This window comes from Etheostoma spectabile, chromosome 9 (assembly GCF_008692095.1).
Source record: "Etheostoma spectabile isolate EspeVRDwgs_2016 chromosome 9, UIUC_Espe_1.0, whole genome shotgun sequence".
NCBI classification, from domain to species: domain Eukaryota; kingdom Metazoa; phylum Chordata; class Actinopteri; order Perciformes; family Percidae; genus Etheostoma; species Etheostoma spectabile.
In genome coordinates, this window is record NC_045741.1 from 31,159,065 (window position 1) to 31,174,085 (window position 15,021).

General features: G+C 40.5%; 1 long non-coding RNA gene across 1 annotated transcript; it reads right to left on the minus strand.

Moving 5' to 3' along the window:
* Window positions 1-1,260: 1,260 nt before the first annotated feature.
* Window positions 1,261-10,462, minus strand: LOC116695505 (uncharacterized). Its single transcript, XR_004333481.1, has 3 exons — window positions 10,452-10,462; window positions 9,639-9,645; window positions 1,261-1,347 (listed from the first exon to the last, which is right to left on the minus strand). It is a non-coding gene; the product is annotated as an uncharacterized LOC116695505 (long non-coding RNA).
* Between the last annotated feature and the right edge of the window lie 4,559 nt (window positions 10,463-15,021).

Sequence of the window (15,021 nt, forward strand, 5' to 3'; positions counted from 1 at the left end):
CACACACATCACACCTCTTAAGTGTTTTCACAGATACAGTGCTGGCCCACAATGTGCAGTCAATGTATTATGTTTACTCAAATGTGCACAAACGCTTGACAACCATAATCGGATTCACTTCAAGGCCTAGCTTAATTAACTTCTCTAAATCCTGTTATAGATAACGCCTTTTCATTTACTGGGAGGAAGTTCACTGTACGTATGTATTTCCATCCCCGCTTCATTAAAGCCTGCTCATTTTATGGCCCAGTGCATTCAATTATTCAGGTTTTCATTGTCTTAGCAGGGATAATATTCTTGCCCTTCCAGTAATGGTCCTCATTCTGAGTGATGGGTTTATCATGGTGGCTGTGTGGATGAGTTAAGGTCCCCAGACCGTTAGCACTAATCATATACCCCCAACATGAACTTTTCTGTGAAACATGAGTCATCAGTTTCTCCAATTCTGAAAGAACATGGTAATGAACTGAACTACGCTGAAGGGTTTTGGATATTGCAGAACAACTATAGCAGATACAAAAAGACATACTGTTAGTATTATCATTATTATTAGTCAATATTCACAACATTTTTTCATATACTTGTATTGTCTCTAGGTCATTTATTGTTCTTGCTACTGTCATGATACCAAATACATACCAGGTGGTAGCTTATGTGTGATCACAGAAGGCTTGTGTCATATGGATGCTTTGACAGTGTTGTTGTCATAACTTGGAATTCCTCATAGGGGAGACAGAAACACCGCACTATAGCTTTAACAGCAGTTAGTGTGCCCTGCACTCTTGAAAGATGAGCATTGCAACTCTTACCTTAAGGCCGCTGGATTCCCGCAATACCATGAGATCACGCGAGATTTGCTCATCAGTTTGAATTAGTCATTTTCTTAGTTTGAATATGATGCATGATACTTTATCACATGGATTTTTATAATTCATTTTCCGTTTGCTATAATCTTTTTCTAAAATGAGAGTGCAGGAATCTCGACTGAAAAAAAATGTCCTTGAAGTGTCTTACATTAGAGAGACTTCTTCAAAGATCATTGAACGCTGTCTTTAAAGAGGTCACCTAATTCAATTATTCCTTTCTTTTTTGTAGGAATTTTCAGCCTTTATTTTGAAAGGACAGCTGAAGACATAAAAAGGGGAGCGAGACATGTCCAAACCCGTGCCCGCTGCATCAAGGAGTAAACCTCTATATGTGGGCGCCCTCTTTACCAACTGAGCTATCCAGGCACCCAATTATTCCTTTCTTTGTCCAAGTCTGGAATCCTGCATCCAGCTTGCCTGATTTAAATGAAACATTGCCCCACACAGGGCTGAATTGTCACAAAGAGCCCAATATGTTCATCTCATACCATACATTAACCATAATAAGAACTATAGGGTGAGCAGTATGTGTTTAAATTAGATTTTCTGAATGGCTGGTATTGTAGTCTACAGGTGAAGACAGTACTAGAAGCTCACACAGTGACTGCTTGGCTTTGTGTGATGCTGAAGTTTTTTTGCCCTGAGCCTTTCAGACAGCACTTTTGGCTTTTTCAAACTGACAGCCTTCTGGCAAAACAACACGAGGGTCTGCGTCAGTGTGGGCATGCTCTACAGGGTTCCAGATTCATGTGTCGTCCACACATGAACCAGGAAGTTCAATTTAAATTTTAAATTATTTTAAGTATTTTCGCTTTGATGAATACAGGCACAAATGCAATGGTACATTAAAGGCAGAGGTTGAATGTAAAGTACATTTACTCAAGTACTGTACTTAAGTACAAATATTGAGGTACTTGTACTTTACTTGTCTTTTCATGCCACTTTCTACTTCTACTCCGCTACATTTCTCAGAGGAAGATTGTACTTTTTACTCCACTACATTCATCTGACAGCTTTAGTTACAAGTCACTTTACACCTTTCTGCACACAAAACCTATTTAGTTTATAAAATCTAATGTTTTAATACAAATGAAACTAGCCAACAATACAATGCCCTACAAGTCTAGTTGAAATGATTAGACCGTTAAACACAAAACTGTTTGGATCATTTCCACTTTCTAAAATGGGATGATTTTTATTTTTGCTTTTAATCCTAGGTCTAGACCTTAGGAGCCTGACACGTCCATCCAAGATGACGCATCTCCAGAAGAAAACTCGAACAGTATAGTTCTCTAATAGTACCAAAAAGATGTGGACATTTCAGTATCAAATGGAAGATGCAGCAGATAAGCCGATTCAAGGATATTTGTCATCGGTAGTGCACAGATTTGACATTGATATCAGCATCTGCTGAGGACATAAACTATGAAGGGAGTTTGTTTGTGAGATAGAGTGGGCTAGAATGTGACCCGTGTGAAGGACAAATGGTGAAAGAGAAGAATAAAACCGAGTCCCTGTTGCAAGTTGAGTTTCCTTTCCACTGCATTGCAGCAGACAGAGGATAGAAACATCAGACGGGTGGAGTAGGGCCGATGTGTAATTCAAATCTGGACGTTGAGAGATTGTATATTTTAGCGCCAGAAATCCTGAAGTCATATCACCCACCACACACAAACACACACCACACACACACAACCACACACCACACACACACACCCACACACACACACACACCACACACACCCACACCGATAGATTCAGTAAATTAAAGGAATTTGTAGCATGGATCAGTCACAGGCAAAGGAGGAGTACTACAATAAAAAGGCTGAGGGGGTTGCTAACCCTTGTGTTGTCTTCATTTTGGGGCCCTCTTCTATCCTCGGGTCAAACTAACCCGTGACTTTTTGGGGTTGTAAAAGCAATTACTTCATAATCTATCAACAAATATTGTCTTTATCTCAATTCAAACAACTGAGATAACATATATGTTTAAGGAATGCATCAGTCTCTACTAGCACACAATTAAACATGAAGTGGGGTTCGTTTTCGTCATAAGGTATAATTCATGTTAAAAATCACTATGAAAAAACATAAGTGGTCATATCCAGAATGATTTTCAGAATTGAGTCGGGATACATGTTTATCACGAAAATGGGTAAGGCCGCTGATTTTCAGGTAGAAAAAATGTAATTGTACATTTTCTTGTAAAAAATTGAAATGGTCAATTTCACCCGAATACCATACAAGGGTTAAATCAACAAAACAAACTTTTTGACTCCTTACTTTCAACTGGACTAAATATAGACATAACAAGATACAACAAATCACAGCCGCACAGACTCATGATTTCGAATTCAGATCTACAAGAGACAAATTACGCTCATTTTCAGGTTCAAACTATTTTGGGTTTTTACTAAAACATGGTTACAGGCTTTAATGTTCCAAAAACATGTTGTTCACTGAAGTTGTGTCAGCTGGTAATGGAGCTCTCAAGTCTCAGTGATCATCCTGCAGGGTGTGCCTGTGCATACTGAGGGGCGAATTCACCAAAGGATTGCGGGGCTTTGGAAGCCGCATGCACAACCAGCAAACCTGCACCAATAAGACAAGAATAAACTGTAAATCTGAAAGCGCCTTCAAAGAGCAGCTTCTCTGTGCTCCTGTGCTATTTTTATGGTTTTAAATGAGGTAATACACAGATATTTGGCTAATGAAGCACACTAATAAGAGGTGTCACGCCTGGACTTTCTCAATGGTTGTAGCAAGACAATGCCAGGTATGCTTATGAGCGGTTATTTCGAAGGAGAATATCATTTTGATTTTGGTATTTTGCAATGCCAATGCAACCTCATTACCAAAGTGGTTGCTAATTCCCTTGGCTCTTGCAAGAGAGCTACCTTTTAAGAAAAACAGTCGCTACAGAATGTAGCGAAACATGGATGACAACCCCAGGCTAGTGATAAGAAAGGTGTTTCACAAAAACATTTGTACTGTAAATATGACTTGCAATGTTGAAAGGAAGATAGTTAACACTTTATAATGACTACACACTATGAATCATTAGTAAAGTAATGCTTAGTTAAAGCATTGTCCCTACATGACATGCACATTAGTATGTAAATGTGCTTTTGTGTTATAGGTTGTCTACATCCACAATGTTCTATTTCAGGGAATGTTCAGGTGTCGCCAGAGATTCCACCGGATGTGCCTCTTTTCGGCCGGATGTCCCGTCACACTTTCTACCAGACTCTGGTCCATTAGCCTGGTCCTACCAGAATGTAGTCCATTAGCCCAGTCCTAACAGACTCTGGTCCATTAGCCTTGTCCTACCAAACTCTGGTCCATTAGTCCGGTCCTACCAGACTCTGGTCCATTAGTCTTGTCCTACCAGACTCTGGTACATTAGTCTTGTCCTACGAGACTCTGGTACATTGGGAAGGTCCCACCAGACTCTGGTCCATTAGCCTTGTCCTGCCAGGCTCTGGTCCATTGGCCTTGTCCTACCAGGCTCTGGTCCATTGGCCTTGTCCTACCAGACTGTGGTACATTAGCAAGGTCCTGCCAGACTCTGGTCCATTAGCCCGGTCCTACCAGACTCTGGTCCATTTGCCCTGTCCTACCAGACTCTGGTACATTAGCCCGGTGCATACAGATTCTGGTACATTAGCATGGTCCTACCAGACTCTGGTCCATTAGCCTAGTCCTACCAGACTCTAGTCCATTAGCCCGGTCCTACTAGACTCTGGTCCATTAGCCCGGTCCTACCAGACTCTTGATTTGACTGGAGAAAACTTGTGAATATATGTCCCGTCACCTTCCTCTTTCTTTGTGTTGGCATTCTAATCTCCAGAGGATTTCTGAGGACTATGATTACCTGGTCCTCTGATCTCTCCAGGGTAAATCTATACAACTAGCTAGACTATCTGTACACATGTTCCACCAAAAAAAGTTCCTTCCCGAGGTTCATTTGCAGCGGCAGCGTGGCTCAGTCCTGCGGTTAGCACCGCCCAAGACGATTGTGATTGGTTTAAAGAAATGCCAATAAACCCGAATGCTGTGTGGACAAGCCAGACCCTCCTCCATTGCCCAGTGGAGGAAGGTTTGGCAATGTAAGACTATATTATAGGTGACAGTGGCTACCAACTGCAACCATGGATGATGACTCCACTGTGCAATCCAACAAATGACAGGGAAGCGGCTTACAACCCGCCACACATCCCATCAAAACACAGTGGTGTAATTGAGCGCACCTTCTGCATTCTAAAAAGCAGATTTAGATGCCTGGCTCGTAGCTGATCAGTGCAGCAAGACTCTGTAGTCCCTCTAAAGTATACCAGATTATAGTTGTGTGCTGCATCCTTCACAATATAGCCATGAGAGCCGGTCTGTGGGTGTAAATAATAAAGAACCAGAACCAGATGTAGAGGAGCCACCTGCCCTACCTCCTCATTTAGGAGCGTACGAGCACGGCATGTCAGACAAAACATTGTTTAACATTATTTCCGATAATCTTTTTCTGTAGTTTTTTAGTTAGCCTGGCTTGACCTTGCAAACGTCTCCGCAAAAAATCCCCCTTTGAGTGACCTATATTTCTTTTTTCTGTGAATAATATGCAGTTCTTAAACTACTACTACTTGAACAGCTATTTTGTATACATTTGTTCCTTCTACTGTATTTATTGTTAATTTGTGTTAATGTTTAATATGCTTGTTTGTGTGTGTATGCACCAATCACCATGGCACATTCCAAATAGGGTAACTACTGTGGCAACAAACTCCTTTCTGATTCTATTACTAAACAACTTTTAACATTATTACTATAAAACTCTTCATCACAGACAAACAAAAGTAGATAAATTGCTCAATAAATAAGTAAAAACAAAAATCAATGCATCTTAATTTTACTCTGAAAATAGCAATTCACTAGCCTCGGCTCACTTGTCAGCACAGTGGGAATTATTTTAGATTCAGGAACATGGATAGCTCCGTGCCAACTCCCTAATTTTCAGGTAAAGCTTTGGGGATTGTTGTTTCTTGAAATAATAAATGTCCTTTTTCAAAATACAGATAAAGAAATTAATGGAACGGACGGGAGCTACTGGCTATGGCTCTCAGTTCAGTTGTTAGACCCCCTCGCTAGGGAAGCAGATTTTCCCTGTGCAGATGTTGGTTTTTGCTGCTCTGACATAGAGAAGTGTGTCAATCTCTTTATAATTTACAGGCACTGAGGGGGGTGTAATGTCTACCAAATTTTGACTGGGCACCTAAGCGACTGGGTGGAGGACATAAGGGCCGGGCAGCCAGGAATCAGCTCTGAAAAGTCCTTGACGCATTTAAAAAAAACTCTGCTTTGATTAGATAGGATCCAGCTGAGCTGCTGGTTATTTTACGCAGCGAGACAAAAGTCTAAAATCGGATTTTAACCCTTGCCAAAAGACATGCTTGAGCTGATTTTTGTTACACCTAGATGTCCTGATTGATTTCATTCCTACCCTCACCTATGGTCATGAAGGCTGGGTCATGACCAAAAGAACGAGATCCAGGGTACAAGCGGCCAAAATGGGTTTCCTCAGGAGGGGGGGTGGCGTCTCCCTTAGAGATAGGGTGAGAAGCTTAGCCATCCTTGAGGAGCTCGGAGTAGAGCCGCTGCCTGATAAGCAGACGAAGATGGATGGACGAATGGATGGATGGATGGATGGATGGATGGATGGATGGATGGATGGATGGATGTCCTGAACACTGAAACTGCAACAGCTTTGAGTTATGATTTCTCTCGTTTGGTTGGTGTGTGTCTCGTTTCTTAGCTGCGTAACAAGGCTCGATGGTGTTTTTGTCCTCGGGTCAAATTTGACCCATTTTCTCAAGTTTCTTTATTAGAAATTTGGGTTTCTATCAACCAAAATGTCCAAAAAAATAACGTGGATGGTTCCATACGACGCTCTTTAAAAGTAAAACAAACGATCAGTTCACTACTTTCTTTGAATTTGGATGTTTTTATTACATTTTACACCATTTGAAAAAATAATGGATAAAAAAAGTGACAAAACTGACAGAAAAGTTAAAAAAAACGATGGGGGAAAACATGACAAAAACATCAGAAAAAGCTTAAAAAGCGGGAAAAAACAAGGAAAAAAGCCTTTTTAATTTAGGCCGAGAAAAACAAAATTCTTTCTTTTTACAACTCAGTGTGACATTTGACTTTGTGGTAAAATGATGTAAGTCAAACATACTTTTGCCGTTCTAATTGATGGAAACATGCTAATAATATGACGGGCAGGTGCAAGACCCTGTTGAAGCTCCTCGAATGAGCTGTTGGCTACAGGTTGGTTGTTTTGAGCCTATATTTGTTGGCCTAATTGGACAAATCAAAAGTATGCCAAATTAGATTATAGGAGTTCTTGTTTGCATTGTACCCATGGCTGTATAGGCAGCTATCTCTTGATTAGTTATTAATACTGTAGAAAACTCATGCATTGCCCCACTCCTCCCCTCCCCACAACTGGTGGGTGGGTTACAGGAACTGAGGGCTAATAAATGACATAACTCATCATGATTGAAACTACCACATGAATGCTTACAGTAGAAAATGGATGTTGTATCCTCTCACGTAACCCATCCTTATAAACCATTACACAATGTGAACTTTCCACTTGTTATAGAGTTGGCGTTGAGTATAAATCTGTCTGGAGGCCGTACACTTGTTATGTTAATTGCAGCTTATTTGAAATGAATTTGTTGAAGCAATATCGTGGCTAAAAGCCTTTATGAAAAACTAACTAACTCATTTGTCTGATATCCAGATGGGGCTTTCAATCAAAACTGCAATCAAAACGGCCCATTAGGGCTATACAGCCAATTAATTACAGAGCAGACTGTACCGCTTTACTGGTAATTGTAAAGCTGTACACCTTTTGGACAATATTCTATTTTCTTTTCATGTTTCTGGGACATGCTTCAGCAGCACACATAGTGTCTTTTTCTTTGTTGTGTACATGTACACATGCACTTTACATTTACAAAATAAAGCTATAGCATAAGTTCAGTCAGGAAGACTATGCTTTTTCATGATTAGGTCTTCTTTAATTCCCACACATCTGCATTCACTCCTCTCAAAAGTGTTCACTCATTATTTCCTGCTGCCCTGTCTGGGGCTATCAATTATCTCTTCAGCTGCTCCTAACAGCTGGGGCACGTTCAGCCCTGACAAAATGTAGCAAAACGGTTTTTTTTACTGAAACGAGGGTGGGTTGAACACCCTATTTTGTGGACAAGCGCTCTGCCTTTATATGACAAGTTTACAGATGCATCTCTGCTGATTGGGCATCACCTGGGACACTGCCAATAAATGAGAGACACGTCAACACAGTATTGGACACCGTTTCACACCCTTCCATGGAAACATGTCGCTCAACCAGAAAACCGTAGCAAAACGGTGCCCCTGGTTACGTCTATTGAACCCATCTATCCATTAGCTCAGAGACAACCCTACATTGTTAGCCTATCATCCTGCTCCTGCATTGTTTAAACAATAATAATAATATATCTTTTATTAGGACCACAAGGGGAAATTACAATTTACACTCTGTTGTTATTACACACAGGCCTGAATTACACACACATGCACTAAATGGAGAGATGTCAGAGTGTGATTGTGTGTGTGTGGGGGGGGGGGCTGACCATTGAAAAGCACCCCGAGCAGTTGGGGGGTTCAGTGCCTTGCTCAAGAGCACCAGCACCTGGCAGTACCCAGGAGGTAAACTGGCCCCTCTCCAGCTACCAGTCCACCACCGTGCTGTTGGTCCACATGGGGACTTGAACCAGCGACCCTCTGATTCCCAACCCCTACAGACTGAGCTACTGCCACCCCCAAATACAAGTCTCTCGCTGCCTTTAGTAGATTTGGGGGGCATTCTCAGTAGTTATGCTATCTATCCTCCTCTCTGTGGTTGACAGCTGTCATTGCAGTGCAAATTGTCCCATCGATATATGAGGCCAAATACTGTCTTAAATGTTTGATATCGTAACATTGTGATGTGACACAAGTCTTTTCCTCTCTGGGACGCGTTCCAATGTCCCGGTGACTTGTTTTGCAGTCCCGGTTCCATTATCTTTTACTGTGACTGTCATTGTCACGCTTCATTTCAACCCCAACCATCCCCGTCAGACCCGGCCTACCAAGAGCCTGGGTCTGTCCCAGGTTTCTTTCTAGAAGGAGTTTTTCCTCACCACTGTCGCACTGTAGCTTGCTCTGGAGGGAACTACTAGAACTGTTGGGTCCTTGCAAATTATAGAGTGTGGTCTAGACCTACTCTATCTGTTAAGTGTCTCAAGATAACTCTTGTTGTCAGTAGCTGTTGTCTTTTCCTCGTTTTAAAGGCTGGATTACATTTTCGGAATTTACCAAACTTACCATCTATGTCTTTATGTGCTTTTACCCACTTAGTCCTTATGTCCACATTATTGGGGGTTATTTATCAAAACTCTCTAGTGTTAATATTTTGTGAAAGAGCCAATTGTCAACCCCACAATACTGTATAGACATAGACAAAAAATAACGTGATATTTAATCTACTCCATATCGCCCAGCTCTAGCTCCAGCTCTCCTTTACCGTCAGTTCCCACAGATTTATCAGCTCCATCTGCCTTATCAGAACCATCCGCCACCTCCACTGGGGGGTTCATCTTGCTGCTGCTCAGGGCAGACGCCCCTCAGTCACATATCTCCTTGTGGAGTCTGAGCGCCAAAGACTTTCTGCCCAAACTTAATTATCACATATTCTCTCACTGGTCTCTCTGGATTTCCACTCCTACTTCTGCTCCTTTTCTTGTTTTAAGTCATGTAGAAGTAGAAATAAACTAAGGAACTAAAATATCATGATCAAAGCACTGTCAGCATTACACAACCAAGACCAATGTTGTCATCCAGCCAAGTCCATAAAGCCTTCAGTTATGACTGCACTGACTGAACACACCACTTTTACTGCATGGGTACTTCCAATTCTAAAACATATATTTCTATGTTATGCATGCCTGCTTCACTACTCTGATTGGCTTGTTTTGCTTGGTCTCTTTTCTCCACCCCCTTCAGTAGGAAATTTGAAGGTTCACCTGGGCCACGTTCAGCCAAAAAAACCTTTAAAAAAAGAAAAAAAAACTGAAACAGGGTACCTGAGTGACATGACATGTTTTCAGTTTTGGGCTATTTCCATTTGGTTGCATATGTTATAGGGGTAGAAGTATAAAGATTTACATATAAACATACATTATCTAATGATGTTTACAGTTTCTCTATTAGGGGTTGGAAAAATAATCAATTTGTAGATGCATCGCGATTCTCTCTAGAACGATTCGATGCATCATTGTGATAAGTGAATGTTCGATTACTAAAAAAACAACAGAAAAGAGAGTGACGGAAAGAGTATGGGATAATGGACACCAATTTAGAGTTTAGGCAAGAATGCAGAAACCCCCCCCCCACAAAAATGGCCAAAAGGAAAACGGACTTGGTTTTGAATATATACACACATGATCAAATAAGACATGCATAAAATAATTGGGTAAAAGACATATATGGTTGTTGATCTACTTTATCACATTACATGTGACCACCTCAAATTTCATGTTCTAAGAAGCAAATTCTCCACCTTTAAACATGACTGAGCCTCTGACATGGAAGATTAATGTGAGAGAAGGTGACTTTCACAAGCATGTCCAAGGCCTCAGCATGGAATGACTACAAAATAAAAGCCTCAGTAGACAAAAAATGTCATTGAAACGTGTGTGTTTTAATGTCAAAATCTAACCACTCAGATTTATATGTATATTTTTTTCAAATCACGCATGGAAATGTACATACAAAAATCTATCTGTTAAAATCTATCGGTAATCGGTTTGGAATTTAAACGCGGCCTCTGAATTAGAAACGAATCCTGAGGTACCAAGACATTCGCACCCCTATTCTCTATCCTAGCATTTGTTTGACCTTTTGTTTGATCATAATTACTGATAAAAGACACATTACTGATAAGACGGATTCTGTTCTATTCTATTTGTTTGTATCAGTAAATATGATCAATAGAATAGTATGACAGTATGACAATGACTAGTAATTACTAAGGGCTTAGGAAGAACTTTACACACAAACTTAATTGTGGATTTATGAATCATTTATGAGCTTTTGCACAAACCCCAGTCCCTGTTGTCAAAGCCCTGGGCTTTGTTCTCTCATCCATTGACCCTTCTACGTACGACTCCGATAAGGTTAGAACATCATTCAGACAGCAACCACATTTGAGACAGCCCAGCATGCATTTATATTAATTATAATAATCCGTTTTGTCTCAGTGAAAGACAATCATCCCATTTGAAATGAAGCCTGTCCCAAGAATATTTGCCTCACGAGCAGACAAGAAACTGTGGGCTACCTATTCCGAACCCAACAGCTTTATAACTAAGTACAGCTTTGTAAACAACAAATCCATTGTTACTTGAATTGGGAACTGTATGGCAGTTAGGTGACATGCATTCATAAGAGGTTTACTGCTGCCAAGACCTCCCACTAAGTTAATTGTAATCTGTGGCACAGGAGTCAATCATCTTGCCAACATTCTGGCACAGCGCTAACACAAGCTCTGATTGGACCATTCATGCATCTATCTGTCAGGGCCTGAGAAGCAGATGTAACTGTACAGCCACATCCGACTCCACCCTGTGCCATGATGGGAGCCATGAAGTGTTCTCATTAAGTATCATCAATGTATTATTCCTGCATTTTACCTTCATCATGCATGAGGCGTGACATATGACAACACTGAAGAGTCGAGGCAATGGCATCACTTCCCGACTGTAAAAACAACGGACAGTGATGTCACCTGTTGGTTTGTGGATTTTTGGCGAGAGGGTGAAGCTAGCTAAACTAAGCCAGGGTTGTTAAACTAACTGAAGGGGGAAAAGTTAACCCTTCTGGAGCGAGTCACCCTTTGGAGTAAGCAGCCGGTAATTGCAAAATTCCAGGTACTGGCGCAGTACATCTGCATTGCTTTCTTAATTTCTCACACATCTGCATTCGATCCTCTCACATATGCTAACTCATTATACCTTGCTACTCTGATCAGCTTATAACATCAGCTGATCTCATTATAACTTAGCAACACACCTTCATGGAGTGAAGACACACCGAGAGAGAGTCAAAGTTTATGATGAAAACACAGAAAACAGCCAAAAACAAGTTCAGGTCTGCTATATTAAAATAAATGTGACCATAATCTATGCTGTATTAGAGAAGACTTGAAACTAGTGATTGAGATCATAAAGTTGTTATGAAAATCTTTTACTGAGGTACTAACTCAGTAAAAGAAGTAGGCTCATTTTCTCACAGACTTCTGCAGAAACAGACATTTTATTGAGCCAGTGGCATCTCCCCCTACTAGAAATGAGATAGAATGCAGGTTTACGGCACTTCATCATTGGCTTTTAATTTCCAGACCCAGAAGTTGCATCCATTGTTTTTACAGTCTATGGTTCCAGCACACAGGCCGTGATGCAAAGCCAGAGCGCCCATCCTTACCCACAGCTGTAGTTCTTCATAGCACATTTTTTCATTTATTTATCATTTATTTATCACATAAAGCTGTAAAACCATAATCAGCAATCATCATCCTTAGCCTGTGGAGGAATAATCAATGATTTTGTTTACCGCATGCAGCAGACTTTACAAAATATAACCAATAAACTGAAATAACATTGACATGGGGAACAGTTACTATATAAAGAAAAGTGATAAGAAATTCTAATATTAATCACAAATACATAATTATTGAAAATCAAATATTGAAAATCAAATATATATATATATATATATATATATATATATATATATATATGTACATACATACATATATATTGTATACATACACTGTATGCATTGATGGGGATTTTACATATTGCTGTAGACTAGAATATAAAGATGTATACTTTATGTATGCCCAAATGGAACATTTTTCACTCTGTTGTTTTTACATTACATTAGACACACAGACCCAAAATACACACATATGGCCCTTCTTGGGGGTCTGGTGCCTTGCTCAAGGCACCTTAGAAGTGAACTTGCACTGGGACTTAAGGGCCTATATTGTGAAAAAAAAAATCACTTTTTCTGGGATTTGGCGTGTTATTTTGTGTCTCTGGTGCTTCCACACGCATACAAACTTGGGAAAAAACTATCCATGCTGTTTTGAGTGAGACACAGTTTCTGAATGTCCTCTGCCTTCAGTCTCCAAGTGAGCTGTTCAAAACCTGGACGGTTTTCTAGCCGAGACAAGGTGGCTAACCGTAGCACACGCTAGCGCTAGCCCATTCTCAATGGCAAAACACTTCTACAACACACACTAGTCGACCATAATCTCCAAAAGAACTACTTCCTGTCCCTGTTCTGCAGGTATTCCACAAGTGGCCCTCCTCTAGAAGAAGTCTCCTAGCTAATCCTGCCTTGGACTGACCAAAGTTGGAGGAACAGTTATCTATGAGATGAGATATCTAAGAGAGATGTCTCACTCTGTGGCTAAAACAGAGACCTAAACACACAGGGTGAAAACAGGATCTGCAGAAATGTGCAGTTCAACAAAATATGGTGTTTTTTGAAAATGAAACCATGTAAACCTATACTGGTACAACCTCAAAATACAATTATGAACCTGAAAGTGAGCATAAAAACTCTTCGGCTCCCAAACCAAGTCCCCACGGAGGGAGATGCGGCTGTGACAAATGGCTTATAATGGGAAACTTGGAAGTGTAAACTTGTCTTTTTAATTTTTTATGTCATGTAGCCATGTCATCAGAAGCCTGCATCTTTACTCTCTTTACTTTGTGAGCCAAAATAGAAGAAATACATGTCAATTTAAATAAATGAACAATTTATAGTCACATATCTCACATGTCACAGTCTCATATCCCACCAATCCTTGCATCCCTTACTTTGCTTCAGGTAAAATTCAGAATACAGTGTGAGATCCTTTTGATTACCTTAAAAGCATTACATGACCTCCCCCCCCCCCCCCCCCCCCCCCCACTCACTCTGCTACACCCCCACTCAGATCCTCCAACCATTCCTCGCTCCAACTACAAGACCAAAGGTGATGGTGCCTTTGCCATTTGAGCTCCAACCTTGTAGAATCTTCTCCCTCTGTCTGTTTTAAGCCTCTTTCAAAACAAAAATCCCCATTTGTGTAAATGGCTCCATACCTTTTCATGCTGTATTATAAATGTAATTTGTATTTTGTAACTCTTGTTTTTTTTCTTTATTTCTTCATATGTATTGTCCATATGTGTGAAGCACTTTCTAACTTACTTAGTTTTTTTGTGTTGAGTTTGTAGGAGACAGTGTTTCTTTGTGAATTTGACAAGTTTTTGTAAATAATCATTCTATAATATTTTATTATAGCATGAATATGTGAAACAGTGAAGCTCCTTTTGTAGGACACAACTGTAACTCCACCTTTACTTACGCCCAACTAATTACTTTAAACTCTGAACCACATCAACTTGAATCGATCAACATTTTCTTTCATAAAGAAAGCTGACATTTTTCCTTTCAGAGCACAACCACAATCGACTGAAATATCTTTATGTAACAAATTGGCTGCATACAGTATCTGCACCGTTCTGTTTAATTCCCATATAATCCTTCTTTTTCCTGTTCCCAAAGCTCCAGAGTCCGCCATGTCTCAGCTCAGGGCGTATGCAGTACTGTTAACTCCCACCCTAAAATGCAGAAACACATTATTATTCAAAGCAAGCGTGTCACAGCTTAAGGGAATTAAGCTTGATTTCCTGCTGCTGGTGACCCCACAGAGATTACTGTGACACTGTAGTGGGGAGATATGTGCAGTGTGCAGCTAACAGCTGTATTTTCACAGAGATGAGTTCCCCATGGTCCAGTGACCACGTGTGAACAGAGACGGATACCGTTCCATCTGGACGGTCAGCACAGGACAACCAGGTAGATACAGAACAACACTTTCAATCAGGAGAGACTTGTTTGCAGATATGGAAAGGTTTATTGTACATAAGCATAATAAAATGTACAGTCTTTGGAGGCTTATGGTGTTTTTCCATTAGAGGTACCTGCTCGGCTCGACCGCAGTGCCCCCGTGACTGGT